The sequence below is a fragment of the Musca vetustissima genome, unplaced genomic scaffold, assembly GCF_032173495.1.
Source record: "Musca vetustissima isolate MV318-11 ecotype Yass unplaced genomic scaffold, APGP_CSIRO_Mvet_v1 utg24669, whole genome shotgun sequence".
Lineage (NCBI taxonomy): Eukaryota > Metazoa > Arthropoda > Insecta > Diptera > Muscidae > Musca > Musca vetustissima.
Genome location: NW_026879099.1, coordinates 60,629 through 70,307, shown reverse-complemented (window position 1 = coordinate 70,307; position 9,679 = coordinate 60,629).

Genomic DNA, 9,679 nt, shown 5'->3' with positions numbered 1-9,679 from the left:
AATGATAATAAATCATAATTATCGAGAAATATTGGCCAATATTTATACCAGTTAATTGCATAAATAATATATATTATAATTTAAGCTTAAATGTATTCACGAATAATAAAAAATCTAATTTTTGTTTTGGTACGTTTATGTCAATTCGTACCTTTTGTGTACAAAATGTACGCTTGTTACAAAATTAAAAATAGCGCAACTCTAATTACTCTCTCAAGAGAGAGAAACTCTCAACACCAATCCCGATCCCAATAAATGTAAAACCCCGCTTAGTAGGGATAAGTAAATCGACTTTCGACTAATCGATTAATCGACTTTTTGTATTGAAGTCTAATGCCATGTTCTGAACGGCATACGAACAACATAGTTCGCTCTCAGAATTACGTACATGAATTAACCCGTTCATACAACACTATTCTTAATTCATGTCATCAGAGTTTTTTATTTCAAACTTTTTGTTTCTTGTTTTACACCAAAATTCTAACATATTTGCATGAATTACATATGGATCTAAATAGAAAAATTAATTCTCTTTCTCCTGACTATAGTATGGTCCAATATCTATTTACTTTTAACTCATGTTTTCCATTTTTTCTGAAAATATTGTTGTTTTCATACATTTTTATATTTTCTAAATTCAAATGTCACATGTAAAAATTTGGAGAATTTTTTGTTTGACTTTCCCCAAATTTGTTTCTTGTTTTATACGCTAATTAGAACCAAGGTGAAAGAAATTCATATTGCATTATGTAGATAACAAAATGTACATCCTGCTGCATATATAAAAACTAGACAATTTTTTACTTTTCATTCATCATTTTCAATTTTACTAAAAAAGTTTGAAAATTTTATAAATATTTTCAAGCTGTCAAAATTAATTTATTTTCGACAAATGCTCTCAATTGTTAGGGATTGGACAAATTTATTGGTTATTCAGAGAGTGATTCGAAAAGAACAACGTACAAAAGTCGTTGTTCGCTCAGAAAATTTTGTATGGGGAACTATGTAATTACTTTATAATTAAGGTTCGAACAACGAATGAGAGAGCGAACAACGCTCGTCTGTACATGGCATAATGCCATGTTCTGACGGGCATTTGAACATCGTAGTTCGATTTTAGAATTACGTACTTGAATTAACTCGTTCATACAACACTTAGAAAATGTGCTAAAAAGAATCAGGTTAGGTTTTTTATCATGTTCTGACCAACATTCGAACAACGTAGTTCGTTCTCAGAATAACCTACATGTATTAACCCGTTCATACAACCTTATTCTCAATTCATATAATTAGAATTTTTTTCCAAACTTGTTGTTTCTTCTTTTTCACCGAAATTCCAACATATTTGTGTTCATTATCTATGAATCATGGCATAATTACAGAAGGTAGTCTCATTTGAGAATTTTATGATGGCAACCCTTTTTAATTTGGAACTCATATATCAATATTTTCCAAAGCTGAATATTGCTCTCAAGATTTAACCATGGTTGTTACAACTTAGTTATTTAAAAGTTTTAGTGGCAGTGAACTTCAAAATATATATAAATATAAATTATTTACCAATATTTGCACTGATTAATATTGAAAGCTCAATACTGTCAAAGGGAAAAATTGGAAATTTATGAAAAATTGGAAACATAATTATACCATAGATTGTATCATGACACAATGAATAGCGCAGCTGATGTCTTGATTAACTGTCAAAGTGGGTAATTTCTACATGAATTCGATGTGCAGTGTTGTCAACCATTTGAAATATTATATGGAAAAGTTTGACAGATAATCGAGACAAAAACAAATGTTTTTGTTTTGATACGTCACCTTATTATTGCATCATGGACTGTATCGTAATACTCGCGTCAAGTTCGATATGATATTATTGATTTATGTAGAACGACCCAGCAGGAAACTGGTGTAAACATATTACAAATAAAGAATACGATAATACAATTTGAGCTTTACAATATATGGGGAACCAGAAAAAATACAACCCCATTTTGTCTAAAGTTTGACATTTTTCATTGCCATATTTCCAAATCTGCAAACGACGGAAAAATATAGAATCGGCGTTTAATTTTAATTAATTGTGAAAGAGTACTAATCGCCCGTTAACAATTATAAATATTCAAATGCAAGAACTCGCAACAGAAGTTCGTTGACCTTTGGTTTATAATTTATCTCAATTTCCTAATGGGAAAATATGAAGCAGCAAATCCTTTTGCAATACAAAATAGCAATTTTCAACGCTATCCTTAGTTTTTTGTATGAGTTACCTCTACCTATGGAAATGACTCAATTGAAGGTAATATCTGGAAGCGATAGAATTATAAATTTGCAAGATTTTCATACATGTTTTCCAATTTTATTTTTAAAATTTAAATATATATTTTTTAATAAATTAAATTTATTGATATCTCGTGTGGTTTGTTTACATTTTTCGTCATTTCAATGTGACACTAGTATTAAATACACTAAGAATTTTTTATTTGGTTGTTTTTTAATTGTGCTTGTTGTAGTTGCTTGATTGTACCCATGGTATAAGTCCCAATTAAGATTGGGCGAGTTTACCTGCGGCAAGTCTTTGTTTGCTGGAGAGAGGGGCAAGGGGAATAGAAATGGAAAAAATTGCTCGTACCAACAATTTTCTGGCAATTCGTTTTGTGTATTTTGTTTGTAGTGTCGTTTCAGAAAAAATAATTCATTTCAGAAAATATATGTTTGCAACCGAATTGCCTTGTATAGATGCATGAAGCAAGTTCAAAAGAGAACGATAAAATTTGCCGCTAGTAAACTCGCCTAATATAAATCAGGACTAATTATTACAAGGTAGGGCAGAGCTACCAACTGATTACAATTTTTTCTCAAGGTGGCTTGTTCCATCAAATCAAAACCCAGTAGTTCGAGTAACTGGTTATGAACTAGTTATTTTCCTAATTACCTGTAACTACCACTAGTTACCACATCATGCCCTAGACTGTTGAATTTAACATGGGTATGTCATTGGGGAAGTCAATTGTCCCCTACCTGCGGTCAATTGTACCCTACCAGTAACCAGTTCCTAGTTATATATATATATAGCAAATTAGCTATTATAACAGTTTGGAAAATTGAAAATATAAAAGTTATTTTGTAACCACCAGTAACCAGCAATTTCGTTAGATACCATTGCTTAGTATTGTTCCTAGTTACATATATATATATATATATATAGCAAATTAGCTATTATAACAGTTTGGAAAATTGAAAATATAAAAGTTATTTTGAATACATATTTTTTATTTATTTCATAATTTATGTTGTACAATATATATTGAGCTTAATCATACCTGATTTTTCACATTGCCATTTTGCTATTTCTTTTGTCTCTCGACTGTTTTTCACGTCTGCCCTCTAAGAAATATTGAAGCATCAGAATAGAAAATTGCAAAATATAACTAACGATATGGGTGTCTTAAGTAGAAAATTTTCTACCTTATATTTTTGGAGAATATTTACCTATTTCAAACAATTATTTGTTCCCTCAATCTGTTGAATGCTTCGCAATTGACATCTATTGATAATCTGTAGAATAATTTTGTTGAAAAATTATGTATGTATTTATTGTGTCGCAAAACCATAACTTACTTTAGATTCAGTATATGCATTTTGGAATTTTTATTTGAACGGCACTTCATCTTCTACATCGTGGATATATATTGCTTATATTTTTGTATAAAACACACATTTTATTCCACTTTTGCTTTCACAATTCAAAAAATTATAAAAAGTCTGTTTTTTTTATTCATTACTTTTCGCATTACCAGTAACTACAGAAATAGAAAACGTTTTCAATCAACAAATGAAGTCAATAGTATATTTTGTGTTCCATTTTTGGGTATAAAGTAACTAGGGAACATAGTAACTAGTTATATAACTATACTTAATCAGAAAATTACTATTTATGAAATTTATGAAGATTATGTTTTTAACAAGTTCGTCTGGAAGTAATTACTTTGTTATGGATGAAATAAACATTTGATGGTATTCCCTACTGGATTTTGGGAGAAATCATAACCTTTCATTAATTTTTTGTTGAAAAAATGTCAAATAAACACAAGCACTTGTTGCGTTTATTTATTTTATTTTTGGCAGAAGAAGCCACACGTGCATAGTTGTTTTTTTTTTTTTTTTTTGTTATTCACCTCAAGCTATCCTACCTTGTATTATTGTACCATGATTGTACCAAGGCACATATATTAGGTAGTCGCATCGGCGAATTACTACAACAAAGCAACTTTTTTGGGAACATAATATGTCAAAATTTGTAAACAAGACAAATCAAATTCAATTGGCCTAGACATTTCAAAATTTAGGCAAATTTAATTCAACCAATCAGAACAAAATGTTTTTATACCCAACACATCTATGTTAAAAGTATGTGTTGCCTCAAGAGTTTGTAGCTGCACGACTCCTAGAATCAAATTTTTGTATATCGTTTATCATCTGTCCGTCTGTCCGTTATAATTTGTAATATGATTATCTCGACCCGAATCAAATCGTGATTGAAAAAATTATGTTCTGAAAACACAACTTTAGCACAATTTTGAATAAACGATTCAGTATGTGTCGGCATCTGTCAACAATTTCCATTTATGAATTCTGGAAATTGTATTTTCGGTTCTGGTCTAAGTCGACTTCTATTCGTTTTGGTAGTGACCGGTTTATATTTAGAGGCCATATATATGACGCAAACCCAGCAAATTACGGAGATCGTAATCGTGCAATATTTAGCGCGTCAAATAGATTTTAAACATGCATACATTGAAAATGTAAGTCAAATTGGTAGTTGCGTAGGGTATTTTATTGCGACGTCCGAATTTACTGCTCGGTTCACTGGTTTCCATAAAGTGTAAATTTTCGTTCAACCTCTTTTCTTGTAGTTTGGGCTGTAACATGCACATGCATGTAAAATGTCGTGCTGCTACAAACTCTTGAGGCAACACATACTTTTAACATAGATGTGTAGGGTATAAAAAACATTTTGTTTCTGGTAAATAACAACCAACATGATGGGCTTTTGGAGTGTTAAAACACCTTTCAAGAAAATCTTTCCAGTTTTTATGTAGACCTCATATAAAATTCCTGTCCATTTTTAGGTATTTTGGGTCTCTCGATGTAAAATTGGAAACAAAATTACGAAACTTCAATTATATGTACAAAGATTAATTAATTTTTGAAGGCGAATTAAACATTACAACAATTTGCTTTGACATTCAATTTATACTAATAAAAGAGTAAAATGATTGACTGACTGACTGATTTAACGATTCATCAACGCCCAGACGAAACGGCTGAAGCTAGAATCTTGAAATTTTGGGTGAGGGTCACTCTTGGTCCAAATGTGACAGATAAGGCTGGGTTTTTGGAAATTCGTACTATAACGGTACGAAAAGTACTAAATATGGTATCATTTGTATTTGGCGAACCAGTAGAGCTAGAAATCTGAAATTTGGATTGAGGGTTACTGATGGAGTGTAGAATAGATGTAGCAAAGGACTTTTTGGAAATTCGAACTATAAGTATCGGAAAAAGTACTAAAATGTACTAAATTTGGTACAATTTCGTAGCATGTGAATGGATTGAGCTAAAAACTTGAAATATGGAATGCAAATTAAGGATGAGAATTAGGGTCGATATGAGGAGAGTTTGGAAAGCGTGTACTCATGTGTACGAAAAGTACTATATGGTACTATATTTGGTACAAATTTGATTTGAAGGTACAAATCGAGCTGGAAACCTGGAATTTGAAATTAAAATTACCGTCGGAGTGTAGGATTGGGATATGAACGTAGTTTTGGAAATTTGTTACTTATATGTACGAAAAGTACTAAATCGTACTATAATCGGTACAGTTTGGATTTTGGTGATCCTATAGAGCGGGAACAATGAAATTTGGAGTCAGGATCACTGTAGAGGTGTGGGATTGGAGTCAGGATTAACTTTACGAAAATAATACTTATGGGTACTAAATGGTACTACATTTGGTACAATTTTAATTTTAGGTGAACCAATAGAGCTAAGTACTAAGTGTACTAAATTTGGTACAATTTCAATTGCGGGTGAAGCGATTTAGGATCACTGAGGAGGTGTAGGATTGGGGTATGTAGGAGGGTTTGGAAATTGGTACTACTATGTACTAAATTTAGTACGATTTGATTTTTTTGGTGAACCGAAAGAGTTGGAATCTTAAAATTTTGATTTATGAACACTGTGGAGGTGTAGGATTGGGGTATATAGGAAGTTTTAAAAATTCGTAATACTGTGTACTAAATTTGGTACAATTTAAATTGTGGGTGAACCGATAGAGTTAGAATCCTGAAACTTGGATTTAGGATCAGTGTGGGGGGTAGGATTGGGGTATGTAGAATGTTTTGGAAATTGGTACTACTGTGTACTAAATTTGGTACAATTTGAATTGTGAGTAAACTGATAGAGTTTGAATCCTGTAAAACGGATTTAGGATCACTGTGGGGGTGTAGGGTTGGGATATGTAGGAAGTTTTAGAAATTTGTACTAAGTGTACTAAATTTGGTACAATTTCAATTGCGGGTGAAGCGATTTACGATCACTAAGGTGGTGTAGGATTGGGGTATGTAGGAGGGTTTGGAAATTGGTACTACTATGTACTAAATTTAGTACGATTTGATTTTTTTGGTGAACCGAAAGAGTTGGAATCTTAACATTTTGATTTATGAACACTGTGGAGGTGTAGGATTGGGGTATATAGGAAGGTTTAGAAATTCGTACTACTGTGTACTAAATTTGGTACAATTTAAATTGTGGGTGAACCGATAGAGTTGAAATCCTGAAACTTGGATTTAGGATCAGTGTGGGGGGTAGGATTGGGGTATGTAGAATGTTTTGGAAATTGGTACTACTGTGTATTAAATTTGGTACAATTTGAATTGTGAGTAAACTGATAGAGTTTGAATCCTGTAAAATGGATTTAGGATCACTGTGGGGGTGTTGGTTTGGGTTAAGTTGGAAGTTTTTGAAATTCGTACTACTGTGTACTAAATTTGGTACAATTTGTATTGTAGGTGAACCGATAGAGTTTGAATCCTGAAACATGGATTTAGGATCACTGTGGGGGTGTATGATTGGGGTATGTAGGAAGTTTTGGAAATTTGTAATAATGTGTACCAAATTTGGTACAATTTGAGTTGTGGGTGAACCGGTAGAGTTTGAATCCTTAAACTTAGATTTAGGATCTCTGTGGGGTGTTGGATTGGGTTAAGTAGGAAATTTTGGAAATTCGTACTACTTGTACTAAATTTGGTACAATTTGAATTGTGGGTCAACCTAATAAATTGTGGGTGAATTATTAGAGTTGGAATCCTGAAATATGAATTTGGAATCATTGCTTGAGGAGGGTACTTATGGAAATAATGTGTGCCAAATGGAAAATTTGTTAAAATTTGGATTTGGGTGAACCTTTAGAGCTCGAATCATGAAATTTAGTACTAAATGGTACTCAAATTTAATTTATGCTCGATATTAATGTGTGGATTGTTTTTTCAGACATATGCAGTTTTATCTAAAAAGTTGCGGGCATATGCTAGTGTTACAATACCTAACACATCTACCATGGTATAATAATAAAAGGTAACAGCAAGTGTTGTTGTACAAAAAACGATACAACAACCACATGGAAATTTGTTGTTGTAAGTTCTACTAGTGTCAACTCATTTGACAGAAAAATGTAAAAAAACAAACAAATTATCATCAAATTATTTTTATTTTGAAAATGGAATATTTTCGAATCCTCAAAATAAAAATTGAAAAACATGAATGAAAATCTATCAAATTTATATTTCTATCGCTTCTACATCTTTCTTTTAATTGAGCCATTGCCATATATATGTGTAACACATATGACAATGCTGGAAATAGCGAGTTATTCCTTTAAGAAAGATTTGCTTCCTCAAACTTTCCCAGCAGGTAGATTGAGTAAATTGAATACGGGAGCACATTAATAAAGAACAATTTCAAATTGTATGCGTTCCCAATTTTCCTGTTGGGTGATTTTTTAAAAACATAATTTGTCAAATTCATATTGACACTAGTATTACGTTGGAATTAAATCAGCTGGGATTTGCTGTTACCTTTTATAATTGTACCATGCACATCTACCTAGGATATTTTCCATAATTGTAAAAAATATTCGGCTTCCGCAAACAAATATCGCACTTTATCACTGCTTAGATTTTTTGAACACATGGTCATAAGTGGTGCTAAGGCAGCGATAATAGTTCTTGTAGCTGTCAAACTATTCTGCTCATCATCTTGAACAGAGAGGTTCTCTAAGCGGCAAGCACGTCATGGTTATAGATCGCAGCTACTCGTTTAAAGGGAGATGTTTGGTAGTTGTAGTTTTTGTAATAACTTATACAAAATTGCGTTTTTAGCAATTGTGGAGCCATTTTTTCATCTTCATCCAGCTCTGAATCCAAATCAAAGTCTTGTTTAAGAAATGTTGTTGATGCAAGGTCTCTTTGTCTTCCCAGATTGCTCTTAATATATATGGTATTTTCAAAAAAAGTGTTTGTAATATTAATAAGGAGGTGGGTATTGTCATAAATGATCCGGATGCCTTCTTCAAAATAGGAACGAAACATCACATTCATTGTTCTTCCGTCAGTGTATTGGTCTATAAATTTGCTTGGACGGGGTGTCTGTCAAAAATGTACAGAATAATGTTTAAATTTAATGGTTGCAGTTTCTTCAAGACCTTTTTAATTGTGTCTTCTATCACTAAGGTGTTGTACTCTTTCGTGAGTACAAACGCAACAAATATCCTCCAGCCGTCACATAGCCCAATTAGTTCTACACCCAATGAATGTGTTGATACATCTCTATCATCCGTATCTGTAACTTTTAGCTGATCCAATTGCAATGCACACTGTCTGTATCTTTCATCCTTTCCCTCGAATATTTTGGTCAACGTATTCAATACAGTTTCATCAAATTGCTCTAGGCTGGGTTTGGGTCGCCAACTTCGTACGGTACTTCCGCTGGGTAGAGATAATCCTAGTTCATTTATCATGTGATCATAGTTCTCGTGCGAAAGAAGATACACATGCTGAATAACATCAATCTCTGTCTCTGTATAAGGTGCAATGGAGGAGCCGCAAATTATTCGTGAAAAAGATACACTATCCGCACTGGCATCTTGAGAAGGAAAAATTGCACTCTGAAGAAGGAAATCATATTCCTTTTGAAGTAAATTTTTACTTTCCACAGCGATGGCATGTTTTTCTTCGAGAACAGCATATTTTTCTTGAAGAGTAGCGTATTCAGCTTCAAGAACAGACATTGGATCTAATGTCACATCTTCCGCAGTGAAATGATCTACATTTGAAATATCTGCATGAACGTTATTATTGCCAGTATCTGTGCCATCTTGTTTACAAATGGCAACTGTGGCATCAACTAAAGGAATATGTGTAAATAGGGGGGAAACAGGAATACATCAGATACGCTTCTTTTTTAACGATAACTTTAAATGCAAATAGAAACGGCGTTCGAATAATGCAGGGAGAAACTGGTAAGGGAATGGAGTGGTTAATTATATACATATAAAATAAAATATAGGGATACTGTATACGACTGTCTGTAGTGCTTTTTAGTATATTACAAA